We start from the raw sequence: 16,749 nt of genomic DNA on the forward strand, positions 1-16,749 counted from the left end.
GAAAAAAAAAAAAAAAAAAAAAAAAAAAAAAATGTAATGGGAAAGCTTCACTTATGAGTAATATCGATGCAGCAGTCATTATTAGTTACATAAAATTTTAACCTTTAGTAGAAAGTATGATGAAATAAGTACAAATATAGTTCTAGTTCTAGTGTTATATATATAGTATGAAGTATTTTAATGAGGGTTTGTGTTTCATTGAGTTGTGAACCGAAGTTGCACTTTGTTTACAAAAACCTTCTTCTTTAAATAAATAAGGAAAAAACAGCCCATAGTTGGTCTCACTTGGAAATTGGGCAGATAGATTCTTGAAAATGTGTCTATCCTATTAAATTAAACTGTTTCTTCTCAAAGTTTGCCTTTTCAACATGAAATTAGAATTTTGAACAAATTATATCAATTACAATATTCCCGATAATTTCTAATACCCAAAACTTTTCAGATCACTTGGGTGATTTTATTAACCATGCAAATTTTACTATTCTATAATGAACTTCATTAAAATTTGAAGATGATTTAACTTATATATTGTCTTCAAAATGACCAAAACATAATGTTATATGATCACTTTTCAGTAAAAAATATTTTCAAGATGTAAGAAATATCAATTAATTTGAGTGGAGTAGTGTCTCATGTGGCTTTAATTTTTATATTCTGATTGTACTTTAGGAAACAATTAATGAATCTCGGTGTAATATCAAATAAATATATCTAGAGCTATGTGAAAAGTCTACTAAAGTCATCCTTCTTTTTCCACTTACCTATATGAAGCTAGATTTTATACATATGCACAAATTTAAAATAACATATTTGAACAGTGCATATGGAAGCAAACACGAACGTCTTGCTGCCTCTCTAAAAGCAGACATTAAAGAAATGTGTAAAATACAGCACAGTCCACCACTCCTCATACTTTTGTTTTATAAAAATATTGTTAGTTTTTATAAAATTTGTACTATGGCAACATACAACTGGCCTACCATGGTGATGTAGATAATGCACTGAAATTAAACAACAAATGGATTATTTCTGGGTACAACTATCAAATAAATTTAGAGCTCATCATGAGTGAAAATTACAACATGGCCTTTGCCTCATGAACAGTGAGAAAGAAAATTTAATAGCATGGATCTGTATTTCACTTTAAAAGACCATTAATAGTTATTTTAAAGTTCTTATTTCAATACAGTTTTCTGAATAAGAGGTGAGAACAAATGTATATAGCTAAGAACGGGCCAAATGCATTTGGAAGATTGTAAAAACAAAAACCCACTGGACTGGAGGTTCCATTTGACCCAGCCATCCCTCTGCTGGGTATCCTTCCAAGAGAACTAAATGAATCATATCACAGAGAAGTATGTGCACCCATGTTTATAGCGGCACAGTTTGTAATAGCTAAATCTTGGAAACAACCTATTTGCCCATCCGTTGGAAACTGGATAAAGAAGTTGTGGTTTTTCTATAAAATGGAATATTACTCAGCCATAAAGAGCGAGAGAATAGATTCATTCATAGGAAAATGGATACATATTGAAGATATACTCCTAAGTGAAATAAATAAGTCACACATGTGTAAATACCAAATAGTTTCCCTGGTGTGAATATTCTGCAACAATGCATAAGATTCTAATAAGATTACTGACATTTAGAAATTTGAAGAAAGGAGCTAAAGGTGTAGGGAAGGTGTGACACGTAGGGGAAGAACAAAAAGGGAAAAGAAAAAAATGTCAGAGAATAAAAAGATGAAAATAAAGTGTTTGTAGATGGGGAGGGGAGGAGGGGGTGAAGGGAGGGCAGAGGTAAGGGGAAAAAATGAGAATCAAGACTTGTCATGTAGAGGTACATGATCCCAACAATGAATGTAATTGTACTGTATCCCTAAAATGTACCAATAAGCTCAATAAAATAAAAAAAAAACCCACTGTATCTGTAGAAAAAAAAAAGCAGAAAATGAAGCAAGCAAAGAGTTAAATACAAGCCAAAATGAGGACTGGAGGTACTCAGGGAATACTGTGCAAATACCGGAGTGACGATGCTTGAATCTGCAATGACGTGTTGACAGTGGGGCAGAGTCTGTGGTTCGTCAGCTGGGAGGCTTCTATGATAATCTCCTGTGATGAGGTGGGGCTCACCTAATCGGGGAGCACAATAATAGAACACAAGAATCAAAGATGCATACATGACCTAGGTGTAACATGTATGCTCCCATGCTCATGAACCAAAAAAAAAAGAAAAAAGTCTTGACAGAAACGATGGTCCCTCCCTGTGGGTACGTCATATTACAGTTTTGAATATACAATTAAGTAAAACATTGTAACTTAAAATGCAGAAGGTGATAACAAAACATAACAATATACTCCAAGAGGGATGGCTTAAAGATGATAAGGTTAGGTTAGTCAAGAAATGAAGAAAGAAAACTAAATCATAATAAAAATAGTCTACAGCTTGGATCTGAAATATTTCTCCGCGGCCCATGGACTAGAGGGTTATGGAGGTTGTGCCCCTGAAGCAGACAGTGAGCCTCTAGCCCCCTCCTCTTCCTCTCTCTCCTGTTCATTTCTGCCTAGTAGATGAGCAGTTTTGTTCTGCTATGCGCTGCCTGCCCTGATGTGCTATCTCAGGATAGGGCCCAAAGCAACAGGCCAATCAACTACAAACTGAAAGCTCCAAGGCTCTGATCCAAAGTAAACTTCTCTTACTCATTTTAGTATCTCAGGTATGTGTTATAGCAATGAAACATGAGATGTTTCCACGTGGGATAATTGTAGTTCACCAAACAATAAGAGGGGCCATTTATGTGAGAATTGAGGAAAGATGAGCTGTTTAAATTAGGGAGTTTAAATTAGGGACAGGCTGCAGCTAACCCATGGAGCAATGTAACACCGTCAAGACACTAAGAAATTGCCTAAGAAATTGCAAGGATGAAATGCAAATGACATGTGCAGAAGGAAAGGGTTCTGCCACGTCCATGAAGGGTGCTTTGGAAAGGTACTGGTGTGTATCGAACAAGAAGACAGACACCGCTAGTCAACTATCTATATTTAGATGTTTTATTGCCAATGTAAGTGTTAATTCCAGTGGTTAATAATAATGAAAGTAAATAAACTTTTCTTATTTCTTAGAGTTAATCACCTATAATTATGGCCTATTTTAATTGTGTGATTATATAATCTTTACATAATATAAAACATAAGTCAAGTATGATTATTCTTAATTTTAAGCATTACAAAAAAAAAGCCTTTTATCATTAAAACATCATCTTTATGAAGCAAACTCTTAAATATTGGTGTAAATTTCATTTAGGATTTCCTAGATTTTCAGAAATATCGATACATACTATCTATGTGTAGTTCAAAAGGTTTATATGAAAACATGGCAAACTAAAATAAATGTATTATTACCAGAAGGACAAGAATCCAATGATAAGAACTAACAAGGTGAATTTCTTTCTACTATTTGAAATAGAACTGAAGTCACTCTTTGTTTCTTCATGGAAAGCATTTATTAAATGGATTTTTATTTAGCTAATTCTCCAAGAAATCATTCTAACTTTACTGTATTCAACCCAAATCACATAGTTGTTGTTGAATTGAAAAGTAGTAGATTTTAACATAATTTCAACGGAGGAGTCAGGGATTTAGCTCAGTGACACCATGCCTGATTGGCAAGCAGGGAGTTCTGAGTTCCATACTCCATGCAAACACACAAACAAACACAAACAACAATAACAACAACAAAACAATATAATGAAATATCCATGGTGCTTTTAATATAGGTGTACTGCATAGCATTGATTTGAAATTAAATATAATGTAGAAATGTACCTTAATTTCACTGTAAAATAATATACATTATGTTGTAACTTATGTTTAATATAATATAATTTGATATATACTGTGTAACTTAGATCTTGCAGACACTTAGAAAACAAAATTATAAATGTGTACTATAAGAACTTTATTATTCCCATATTCTTCAGTAGGATTGATGAAAGGAGTAATTAACTCATTTAAAAAAATGACTGGAAGACTAAAGTCTCTCTAAAAGCCCTCATTTTAATGTTAAAAAAAATTTCGAAATTGAAGAAGGAATGATGTAGAACAGGAGAGACTATTTGTTACAAAGTTCACTAGAGTAAATAATAGAAAGAGCTTAACACTGAATGATTTGCATAGTCGCAAATACCATCATTTCTTATTACCCCCAGATACTGTTTTACAGCTACATATATCTAACTAAGTGTAAAATACACTGAATACACCAAAGGGCTTTTCTGTTAAATTTTTCTGTTACTTTCAGAGGGTAGTATTTCTGGATTACTTAGGCAACCTCTCTGAGGATGTCTGGGCAATAAATTAGTACATTTGCGAAGTACTTGTAAAATGACCTCTTTGTGGCAGAGTTCTACACTTTGATTGAGCAAAATATTTTGTTTAAGACTACACTGGGTAACATTTTCCCCTTTTTCCAGCTTTATGTGGAAAATGGTTTTTCACCCCTTTTGGGGAAAAACTGTCTAATTTCACACATAAGTAAAATCCATTAAAATAATATATGAGCCACAGGAGAGGGAAGAGTAAAAGAGAAAGTTGAAATGTTATGTCTTGCAGTGCAGTGTGAATTCAAAACACACACTTATTTGAGATAATTATTACGACTGGGATTTAAACAGAGAGAGATTCTAGAGCCAATGAGAGGAAAGCTAAAATAATTCTCCATAATTTACTAACTCTGGCCAATCAAATAACATGTTTAGGTGTTAAATATTATAATAGACCTATTGTCTTTCCATATTCCACTTTATATAAGCAATTTCTATGTGGAGAAAGGTATCAAGCAGTTTACAAAACACATACAAGGAAAAATAAAAGGGGAAAAGTATAATGTAATCTTGATTACAGGAAAGACATTTAACTAGGAATACAGATGTGATAGGTAGGTAGATACATTGAGATTATAAACAACATGGTTATAGGAAAAATCATTGAGCTAATTGTCAAGAGTTGCATTTTCTTTTCTTCCTATTTCACATTGCCAGTTATACTATTTGGATATTGTTTATATTTTTAGTTTTTCACATCAGAGGAACTATTTGGTATTTACACATGAGTGACATTTATTTCACTTAAGAGTATGATCTCAATATGCATCCATTTTCCTATGAATGGGTGGGAGAAAGGATAAGGGAAAAGAAAAAAATATGAGAAAACAAAAAAATGGAAACAAAGTTTTTGTAAATAGGGAAGGGTGGAGGGGTGAAGGGTGGGTAAGGATTTGGGGAAAAAATGAGAACCAAGACCTATCATGTAAAGGTACAAGATCCAAAAGATGAATATAACTGTATTGTATACCTAAAATGTACCAATAAACTTAATGGGAAAAAAAAGAACCATGCCCACAACAAGCTCTTTACCTTCTCCTTAGGTAACTAATTGTAGCACTAAGGATGAATTGTCCATGATCAAAACCTGTATTTAATTTTATTTTAGCTCACAATAGATTAATCTACTTGAGGTAGATTAAGTCTAACAAAAAGTCCAAACTTACTACCAGAATATATCAATATGGTGTTAACTCTCTCAGGAAATTTATTTCTCTGAATCTCTAATCCTTCATCTGCAAAAATAAAGAATGGTACACATCTATAGGTTTTCTGAGAGAATCAATAAATAATACATGTACATGTATTTTCAAACTCACTGCCTTTTGTGGTTTTAAGAATGATGATTAACAGGGCAAACAAAAGAATCACATTGAGATAATGTATTCCACAGTTTGAATATATTTATAAGATTCAGGGATCGGAGAACATGCACACTACCGAAATAATTGCAACTGCTGGTAAAGTGTTTCACTAAACTTTAGGAATGTGGACCAAATTGTAGAAAATCAAAACTATCCTTTTGAGGGGAAAGGGATAGATTTAAATGCAACTAGATGATTTAACAATGTAGCTTTGATTTTTCTTCTTTCCTTTTCCAATTTGATCTCATAATATAAAAATGCTACACAGTACATAATGCTACCTTCTCATGCTGCTGCCCAAGATTTCCTCTAGTGTGGATGCCCATGAGTAAATCTCTGACTATCAACCAGCCTGGGATGGTCTATTTCTTTTTTTTGGAATGACTTTGTCATCCAGTTGTGGAAGGTGGTTCTTCACTCCAGTGGAGAGATTTAAAAAAATTATCATATATTTTAACTGTGCCATCACTCTAGCTTTAAGAAATCTTTTTAAATATTTCCTCCATATCTCTTGAATAGTTACCTGGGTCATTTTTCTATGGAAGGCATAAAGAGTATTTCATTTCAAAATATGCTGATCTGGCCTATTGACTATATTAATTTAAAATGTAAAATAGTCAAACTCCTATATGCAAGGAAAATAGCATTTGTGTCATCATTGATGAGAATTTGTACCAATCTAGTTAAAATGACCCCAAATTTACTAGGCAGTTCTTTACCCAGTTAACCATGTTAGCCCAGCCCCTTTTGTTTTAACAATTTTTCATAGTTTATTGCTTTTTATGAAATTCACTACATGAATATTTTAATTTCACATTTTAATTGGGCCTTGCTCCCTGATGATGGCTCTCCTCAACCAAAACTTGCACTAAATAAATGTATCTACTTTTCTTCTGTTTATCAGCCTCATGTTAATTTTATTCTTTAGAAAAGCTATAGAAAATGTATAAAAGAGAAGGAGAAAATTTTCCTTTCCTTCTCTTTTATGGTGTTTCCTAGTGACTCTTAAAAAAAATAAGAAAATGAAAGGAAAAAAAAAGGCTTGGGAATTGCAGTCCTCAGCCCACTTCCCCCACCACATCCACTACTGGAAATAGCAGCCTCATCTTATTCACATTCTTCCATCCGGAAAACACAATTCCTAGCTTGTTTATACATAATTTTGAGAAAATTCCCCGGTGGAGTGGAGAACCACCTTACAAAATGGGGAGAGACAGATCATCCTGAATTGGCAGGTAATCAGAGATCTCTTCAAGGGAGATTTACCTCACAGATATTCACTAAAGCCTGAGGTACGGCATGCTATACAAGAAAAGGAATTAAGGAAGTAGATGGGATCACGTTGCTTCATTCTTCTGTTTAGACCGACTGAAGAGGGTACCACAGACTGGGCGGCCTACATAATAGAAGTGTAAATTCTCACAGTTCTGGACATGGAAGTCTAAGATAAGGTTGCCAGCAGATTTGGCTTTTCCTGAAGTCAATTTCTTTAACACGAAAGTTCTCATTATGTCCTCACAAAATATTTCCTTTGAGCATGGGTGCCCTTACTCTCAATTCTTCCTCTTAGAAGGACACTGGTCCCTTTGGATTAAGTCCTCACACTTAAAACATCACTTAAAGGCAGCATCTGTAAGTGGGGGCACATTGGGAATTAGATACTCTATATAAGAATTGGAGTGTACAGTTAAATCCATTAAATGTACCAAAGATTAGGAAAGGCTGCACTGAAATCACAAATATTTTTAATAGGAAGGAAGAAAGAAAGGAGGACAGTCATCCTCAGGGTAATATGATGTGAGAAGGACTTGGCTTAATGTTACTTCTCAGCTCTGAAGAAGGAACAGGCAAAGGTGAGAAAATGTGGTAGAACTTTCACAACTGCCAAAGTCCAGAAATGGGGCCTCTTTGATCCAGGACCTCCAGGAATGAATGTGATCCTGCCAGCATTGTTACTTTGGCCCAGTGAAACCCTCATCAGACTTCTGACCTAGAAGAAGGTAAGATACACGAGTTTTTTTTGTTTTTGTTTTTGGTACCAGGGATCAAACTCGGGTCCTTACACTTGAGAGGCAGGCGGTGGAACCACTGAGCTAAATCTCTCACATGTGTTGTTTTTAATTCACCAAATCTGTGATAATTTGTTATCTCTGCAATAAAGACTGATCCAGACAATAAGAGAAAAGTGCCCCTGCATGTGCAGCTTTCTTGTATTATGCTTTGTGGTAGGCCTTCGTGTTACCATCCACAAGCCAAGCTTCCTTTCTTTAACTTTTAATATGTATTTGAAGTGTATAGTAAGTTCTTGGGATTTTCTAGACATTTGATACACAGTGATGATCAGTATGTAGCTCTTAATTTCTTGAACCCTACATTCTAAGTACACAGAGGATGAATTGGTAATAAGATCATTTTCAGCTAGCCTTGACCTTCAGTGATCAGGGCAAATTTATAAAGAAAATTACAGCCTTATGAACTCCAAGAGAACAAAAAATTGATTTCCGTGACATCGGGGATGTAGATAAACTTTTGTGACTTCTGAGAAAGAAAAGGAAATATTAAATAGAAAGTTTCATGAGCTTTTATTGTTTAAGATGATAAAAGTAGGGGGGAAGGAAACTAATTAAAATTTAATTTCTTGAAAATAATTGAAGACTTTTGCCTCCATGGTTTAAAGCATCAATTACTTAAGGCTTTATTGGAGTTTAAATTTTTAATACATCTAGGACTGATCCAAACTGCATAATGAAAGTCTTCAATTGTTTTGGGGAAGGCTTATCATAAGTATTTTGTTTTTAAGTCAGACCTCTATGGTATTAACCTTGGCACATTATTTATTCTGACATCTAGTAAAGCACTGCTTAAATTACTTGGGCTGAAATCTGTTTGCTTATTGGCTTCCTAGCTCAATGTGACGTCTTTATAATCTATCACTTATTGAAAAGATCAATTGAGAGTTCACACAAGAGTTTTAAAAATGCAACCCCTCAAAAGCTGCATCTGATTACAACATTTTTTTTTTTTGAGGGCCCATCTCGTACTTAGAATTTTGGTAGGTGCTGCTGTTCATAATTTTTGGAAAAATAATTTGGAAGTTTCTCATCAACTTTGGTATATCAACATTTGCTAAAATTTTCTTAACACAAAGGAACCATTTTAAAGCAGTGCAGTGCCAAGTATTTAGGGAAATCATTCTGCTCACATAGTTCATCTTGATCTTTGGAACTAAATTTCATTCTATTTTTGCCTTGTCAAGGACAAAGGCTTAGTTAGAAACAAAGTTCAGCTACAGCGAGTCTCTTATTCCTAAAGTTATTCCCCAAGATTAAACTTGTCCATAAAAAATTGCATCATTTATTACGTATGACAAAAATTAGTTCACATTTGGAATAATTTTTTCTGAAATGATTATGAACTGAGTCCAACTTTTCTAAGTTTCTTTTGAAACATTTCAGAATTATTTCCAAACATTTCGAAACTATTTTCAGTTGCCTAAAGGCAGATTTTATCCTTTTAGAATAGTTTTGATTTTAAAAAACACTCAAGGTTCATTTGGAACTAAACCTTTTGAATCCAGACTGTGATCAAGTTCAGTTAAAAAGTATTGTGTATCACAAAGTAGTAATACTCTCTCTGTGCTCAGAAATGATATTGCCTACAAATCGCAATTTCTAAACTTCACTAATTAACTTAGAGCAGTTTTATTTAGAACGTATCATTGATCAGCAATTGTTATAGAAGTTTAAGATCTATAGATAAAAAATAGCAATGATATCAATAACCATCATAGCAATAATCAGAAATAGAGTCCTGAACCATGGAATTTGTAATAAGTAACTGGTTGGGAATATAAAAAATATACAATAGCCCTAAATTTTAAAAAGCAACTAGGTAAGGGATTATCGAATGATTTGATAGTTAATTAAGAAATACCAAATATAGGGCTGGGGATTTAGCTCAGTGGTGCTGCCACCTGACTCACAAACATAAGGTCCCAAGTTCAATCCCTGGTACCAAAACAAACAAACAAACAAACAAAACAAACAAAAAAAGAAATACCAAATAAGCAAAGGTTATTGTGACAGAGTTTGGTGTGTAACTCAACTCCCATGATAACTATTCTGAATACTGATAATATTTGGATGTTTACATCCAGATGTGATTTATTTAAAAAAGCAAAAAGTAATTATCTTAAGAAATGCAGAAAAATATAATTGCTCTGTCAGATGCTAGCCAAACCATAATTCAAATTTCACAATTCTAATTCTCAAACTGTATCCTCTCTGTTCTAAGCAGTTTGTAATTTGAAAGACTGATTTATTCTCTGTGCTTCAAGGCACTTTGCATGTATGACAGAGTTCTTGCAGAGATACTCAATTGTGTTAGCTGTTAATTGTGATTATTCCTGTTTTATAGAAATAGAATTAAAGTTGGAAAAGCTCAAAGGGTCAATCTGAGTGGGAAAATAAAAGCTGTTCATCTGAATCAGAAAAATAATTTTGGTGGCCTAGTGCCATTGAATATGTCATTAGCTTTACTTATTTTTTCTTGTCTGAAGATGATGATGAAAGAACAAAAGGAAAGAAAGAGAAATAGGAATGAAGGAAGGAAGAAAAAAGAAGGGAAAGAAGCAAACTTTCAAAGAATTCCAGTTAAATATAGGATAGCAAATTTTATGATGATACCCCAACCCCAGTATCACACATGACAAAAGAAGGTTTTACTGATCAAAAATGGGACTGTTAGTATTTTAATAACCTTACCCAGCAAAACACCGGCAAGTGAAATGGCTCTGTAAAGAATGACATTCAGACCGCCAGTCACACACTTTAACCAGAACACTGCTAGCTGCACACATATGTATATATGTGCACTTACACACACACACACACACACACACACACACATTTGAAATTTACTCTTGATTCAAATTTCAAATGTCATTAGAATTTTTTAATTCAATATATTTTAATGCGATTTAATGTCAAAAAGTTTATATAAATATGTGTTGGCATTTACTTTTAATTTCTCACTTATAATCTTTCTGCATAAGTAATTTCACATACAATAAGTACACATCAGATCTGCACAGTGCCACGGGGCCATACCGTACTTGCCCGCTTTTCATCAGTGAGCTGTATATTGAGTCAACTGATTTTTCATTTTAAAAGAATTCACTGGAATCTTAGTCTAGAATGTCAGACATGAATGTCAGAATTGAAATAGGGACATTTTCCTCCTACTTCTTTTTTCTTCCAATCTACTATGCCAAATAAGAAAAAAAATTCTTCTTGCCTATTTTCCCTTTCTTTTCTTTTCTGAGAGAGAATCTATGGAAATCAGGCTTGTCTGAAACACCTAGGCTCAAGAGATCCTCCTGCCTCAGCTCTCTAATTGGGTGTGATTACAGATATGCCACCACCCCTGGCTCAATAGTCTTCTTTCAATAATCTAAAGGAAACAAATGAAAGTCATTGTGGTAGAAGAAGGAGAAAAAACTTGAAGAGAATTAAAGTTCTAAGTATTTAAACAGAAACACTAAACTTGCTGGAAGATAAGTTAGGCAGAACTCTGGAAGACACTGGCATAGGAAAATACTTTATGAACAAATCCTCAGTAGCACGGGAACTAGCACAAGGAATCAACAACTGGGATCTCATCTTATTAAAAAGCTTCTGCACTGTGAAAAAGTAAAAGCAGCAAATAAATATGAAAGGGCCAGGGATTTAGCTCAGTGGTTCCACCACCTGCCTCACAAGCCCAAAGTCCCAAGTTCCATCCCTGGTATGAAAAAAAAAAAAAAAAAAAAAGTTCCACATCTCTACTCATTTAAGAAATACAGGTGAAAATGACACTGAGATTCTACTTCACCTCAGAAGGAATGCCTGCTATCAAGAAATTAACCAATAACAGCTGTCACTTTTTAAAACATTATTTTATTGTTGTATTTAAAATGTTTTTAAATAGAATTTAAACCAGTTCTTCTTTTATCTGTTTTATTCATTGACAGAAATAATGTACTTTAGCTGTCAAAAAATGTCATTTGAAGTAACACAAATGTTACCAAATAAAACTAATTTTTTCTAGGAATTCATTTAATCATGTCAATCACGTGACTTTTTTTAGTGCACATTGCTTTTTCTAAATTTGACACTTGACATGAACCATGCCATACATTAACTATTTTAAAACAAACTTATATGTTTATTGAAGTATATTTAAACAACTTTAAAAAAATGTTTCCATTTTACTTAGCTGGTTTTGCATAGAAATAGGCTCTAATCCACCCACCCTCGTTAAAGTTGTGTCCTTAATTTTTTTTATTCTGTTCATGGCATAGTCTTTATAGGTAGAAAAGTCTCCTTCCTGATCATATAGAAATATTAAATTAGTTTGCCAGCATGGTTCTAAAAACGTACCACAAAGTGGTTGAGTTAAAAAGAAAATGAATGAAAACGCTAAAGGTGTAGCAAAAGTGGGAAGAGTAGGGGAAAGCGAATAAGAGAAAAGAAAAAAATATGAGAAAATGAAAAAATGGAAGTAAAGTGTTTGTAAATGGGGAGGGGAGGAGGGGGTGAGGGGAGGGCAGGGACAAGGGAAAAAATGAGAACCAAGACCTGTCGTATAAAGGTATAAGATCCCAATGATGAATGTAACTGTACTCTATACCTAAAATGTACCAATAAACTCAATAAAAATAAAATAAAAATTGAAAAAAATGAATGTTTATTCACAATATTCCAGAGGCTGGATGTCAGAGAGAGGAGGTTGCCAGGTTCATTTAATTCTGCACTCCTCTCCTTTCATTATAGATGGTGTCTTCTCCCTGGGCCATCAGATGACCTTTCCTCTGTGTCTGTGCCCTAAAGTTCTCTTATTATAAGGATATCAACCATATTGCATTAGAGCCCATCCAGATGACCTCACTATAACTCAGATACTTCTACTAATCCTTACTCACAAATCCACTTCCATTGTGGGCTATCTGGGAGTAGGACATAAACACAGAATTTAGACATATTAGTGTTTGGGATACTCAGTGTTCCCGTCTTTATTTTGTCTTCTATCCAGTGTACTGCTGTTCTTCCAATCTTTGTTGGTTGATTTCTTTTAAAAAGTACAAACAAGCAATACTTGTCTCTATAGTACTTCGTGGTCTGAAGAATATGAATCGCCATTTCTATTGGCTCATGCAGTGTTGACCAACTCTTTCGTGCATGTCTTCTTTTAAAAAAGGGATTTTTCCCTTTTCAAGGTAATTTGAATCATGAACAAATATAGACTTTAATGAAGGTCTTTTGGCCCAAGCTACTTTTAAATTTGATATTCTGTTTTTCTAATTTGAGCAGATTAGTTTTGGCTGTTCTATAAATCCAATACTATTTATCCTTTCAACCTTTAAAGTCAATATTCAAAACACAGTGAATCATTTTGAGGGTTTTTTTCCTAGTGGGTTTTTGTTTGTTTGTTTGTTTGTTGTTTTTTGGTACCGGCGATCGAACTCAGGCCATTGGCCTTGTGAGGCAGGTGGTGGAACCACTGAGCCAAATCCCCAGGCCTGAGGGTTTTAAATCTAAACTATTTTGGGGATAAATGTAATTTGTGTAGTTTTATCACTTAGTTCTGTTGAGATTTACTTCCAGATGTACATATATAACTCCTTTTCTATTGATTCTTCATAATTTTATAGTTGAAATTCCTACATCTTATTTCACGTTAGCATTGTATACAGGCTTAGATATTTGCTTTTTATTTCTGCCCAAATATATATTATTAACAGCTAAACATATTTTATACAGTTAAAAATATGCTTTCTCAATAATTTTCATGATTTTAATACAACTATAAATGTTAACAGCATGTAGATTTGGGGTACATGTGTAGTGGTTAAAAATTCTTCCTTTTCAATGAACTTTGAGAATATTTCATTGATAATCTTCCTATTTTTCTTTTTTTACACTTGAAAATGGGACATTTGTTAAGAATGGTGTGTAAATTGTAGCTTCAGAATTTACGTGCTTTAAGAATGCTCCACTTTTGCTATTTCAAGTAATTTTTTTTGCCTTTCACCATTTTCCTGTTGTCTTATGTACGTGTGTGTGTGTGTGTGTGTGTGTGTGTGTCCACATATGTATTTTTTTCAGAAAATGTCATTTTATATGACATCCACTCTACTTTGGACTAATTGGCTATATTCCACATTACGATACCTTCTTTCTCTTGGTTCAATGTTTTTTTTTTTAACAAAAAAAATTACAACAAATTTCAGCTCAATACTTTTAACTCCTGGTTTACGAAAGACCTAATTGAAATCTATAATTCATCCTATACATTAAATTAAATTAACCTTTTCTCAGATATTTGTATGATACTTAAACACTCAAAGTACACATTCTGAATGCTTTTAATTTCAAATAAAAAGGAGATAACTCTATTTCTTTTAAGAAATATAACTATTTAGAGTTTCACATAATTAGGAATCCCAAAGAAACAGATTAACCTCGGCTAATCATCCATATGCTCTTTATTAATCCTCAGGCTGGTTTCTCTCACAACAGCAATGTTGTAATTTCAGGCTTCAAACTCATATCCAACATAATGTACAGGAAGAAAAATTATTTCAATCAGTTAAATGTCCCTATCTCTTAAGAACATGGATTTACTTTTTCTAATCTCAGAAGCTTTCATTAAATTTCACTTTAAATTGTTTGACCTAATTAATGTTACCTGCCCATTTTTTAACCAATTAACATAGCAAAAAGCATTTTCTTTCTTTCTTTACCTGACTTGTTCTTCCAGCTCGTTCTGACCACTGTCACTAGAATACACATGGTAATGGTAACATAACATTCAAGCTACCCCGTGCAATAAAGCAAACAGAATTTAAAATGGAATTGAGTGCTCTCGATATCCATAATGTTGAGGTAGTTACACAGGCAATTTTTTCTGATGGTACTTAGACTGAGGTTCACTGTGCTCATGCTGAGGTAACTCAAATAAATAACTCGAGAATTTTTGGAAGTTATTCCTCCCATGCCTGTTTTATTTAATTTTAGTTGCTTTCCTCTTCATTCTTTGTTTTTATTAAATTTATCCCTTTTCTTTCTTCTAAAAACTTCTTATATCCCTTTGATGTTAAACCTAATGTAATCAGTAAATATAGTAGTTTTTAAAATATAAACTCAAGAATCAGAAATAATTGAGTATATTATTCTATTTTTATTTTCTAACTTTAAGAAAATTATATATCCTTGGTAAATTTCTGTATTTATATCTTGAAAATGTTTATAATGTTATCTACATATAGACTGCATTGTAGTTAAATAAGAAATTATTCAAAATGGTTTTATTTTATTATATGGCAGCTATAAAGAATTTATAAAATACTAGATTTGGTTTTTAACAATATCATGATCATAAAAATTAATTCCACTTATTTCTGATTCTTTTTCTTTAACATCAGTTCAAGTCTTGTAGGAGGTGGATACATTTTTATCTTTCTTTCCATTATGTATTTGGTTTTAGATGTGTGGATTTCAGGTAAATTTATTTTTAAAAAGGTTATTGCTGCTTTCATAAGTCTACCGAGAAGAATATAAATCTGTTTTTCATAATTCGAAGTCCATCAACTAAATTCAGTGACTTAAATTTAGACTCACTGAACTTTTAAAACTATTGCAATATGTGATTTTGCTGCCTTGAGACAGAAATCATCCTGCCTTCAACTTGTAAATCTCACCTCAGTTTTTTCCTATTTTCCTACGCTGCATTCTCAACCTTCCATTGATAGGCACCATTTTACATTTTAAATATAAAGCTCATTTTACTTATCCTTATTACATTCTTTCCATCTATTCTGGACACATAAGCTTTCTTCTAGTTCCATACAGTCTGAGAATTTCTCTTTCTCTTTCTTTTTCCTTAACTTTGTAATCTCAGTGACAAAACAGCAGATAGTGCAGAGCAAATGTTCAAAAAGATATTATAAAATTGAACTTTGCTAAAAGTGAAGTCTCTTATAAAAAATGATTGATTAAACATTTTGAGAAGGAAAAGTCACGCATCCCAATAAAGCATGATGGTGAAACTTAGAGAATGAGTGAACAAACTGCAACCCCAAACCACCTTATTGGTCGCAAAGTGAAAACACTGCAATTAAACCTGATTTCTGAGGTTTAAATTAAAAAAAAAAAATTTATCTGATGCTTAGCTGCTGGGGCAATTTGCCTTGCCTGTCCATAGAGAGGGCTCTGCCTACCCACTACAGCGTGCATGCCATAGGTTCACCACTGTCGCGAACCGGCGACGCAGAGCACTGTCCCGCAGTGCCTCAAACCTGAAAGAGCAGCGGGGTGGAGATGGGGCAGAGAGAAAGGAAGGACGCCAAGACAAGAGTCTGATCAAGGCGACGTTTATTGCAGGCAGGCATCAGCCTTTTAAAGGAAAAGACCGAACTATTATGGGCTAGGATTACCATAGTAACCTCAATACCTGCTCCTATAGATAACATCAGATCTTTAACATAACAAAATGGAGTTAACAGCACCTGACTCCTACAGATCTTTGGCTGTCTGGGTTTCTTCCGTGCAGGGCAAAACAAGTTTAACACGTGCAGTCCTTAAAAAGGAATAAATGTTGTCTTTCAAAAAGCCAGTGGGCTATGGCTGGCTTCCCACACACCACCACTGTGTTAGAGAAAAGCAAAACATAATCAATTATATACCAGTTAATTAGTCATTTATCAAAAGTATATTAGTAGTTAAAATTGAAATTGGATATCAAATGAATGTCCAGAAAACTTTGAGCAAAAGCAAAATCATCTCTGTGATAATTTGTTAAATTATATATGTATTGCATCATACCTATTTGAATTGATCACTTCATTTTGGAACTCCATTTTCTCAGAAAATACTATAAATGCATTTTTCATCGAAGCATTTTTTTTTTCATGTAGACTGACATCCTCTGTCTATTCTACATGTACACCTGAGACACATATTACCA

This window comes from Fukomys damarensis, unplaced genomic scaffold, assembly GCF_012274545.1.
Source record: "Fukomys damarensis isolate Sample0158 unplaced genomic scaffold, DMR_v1.0_HiC HiC_scaffold_35, whole genome shotgun sequence".
NCBI classification, from domain to species: domain Eukaryota; kingdom Metazoa; phylum Chordata; class Mammalia; order Rodentia; family Bathyergidae; genus Fukomys; species Fukomys damarensis.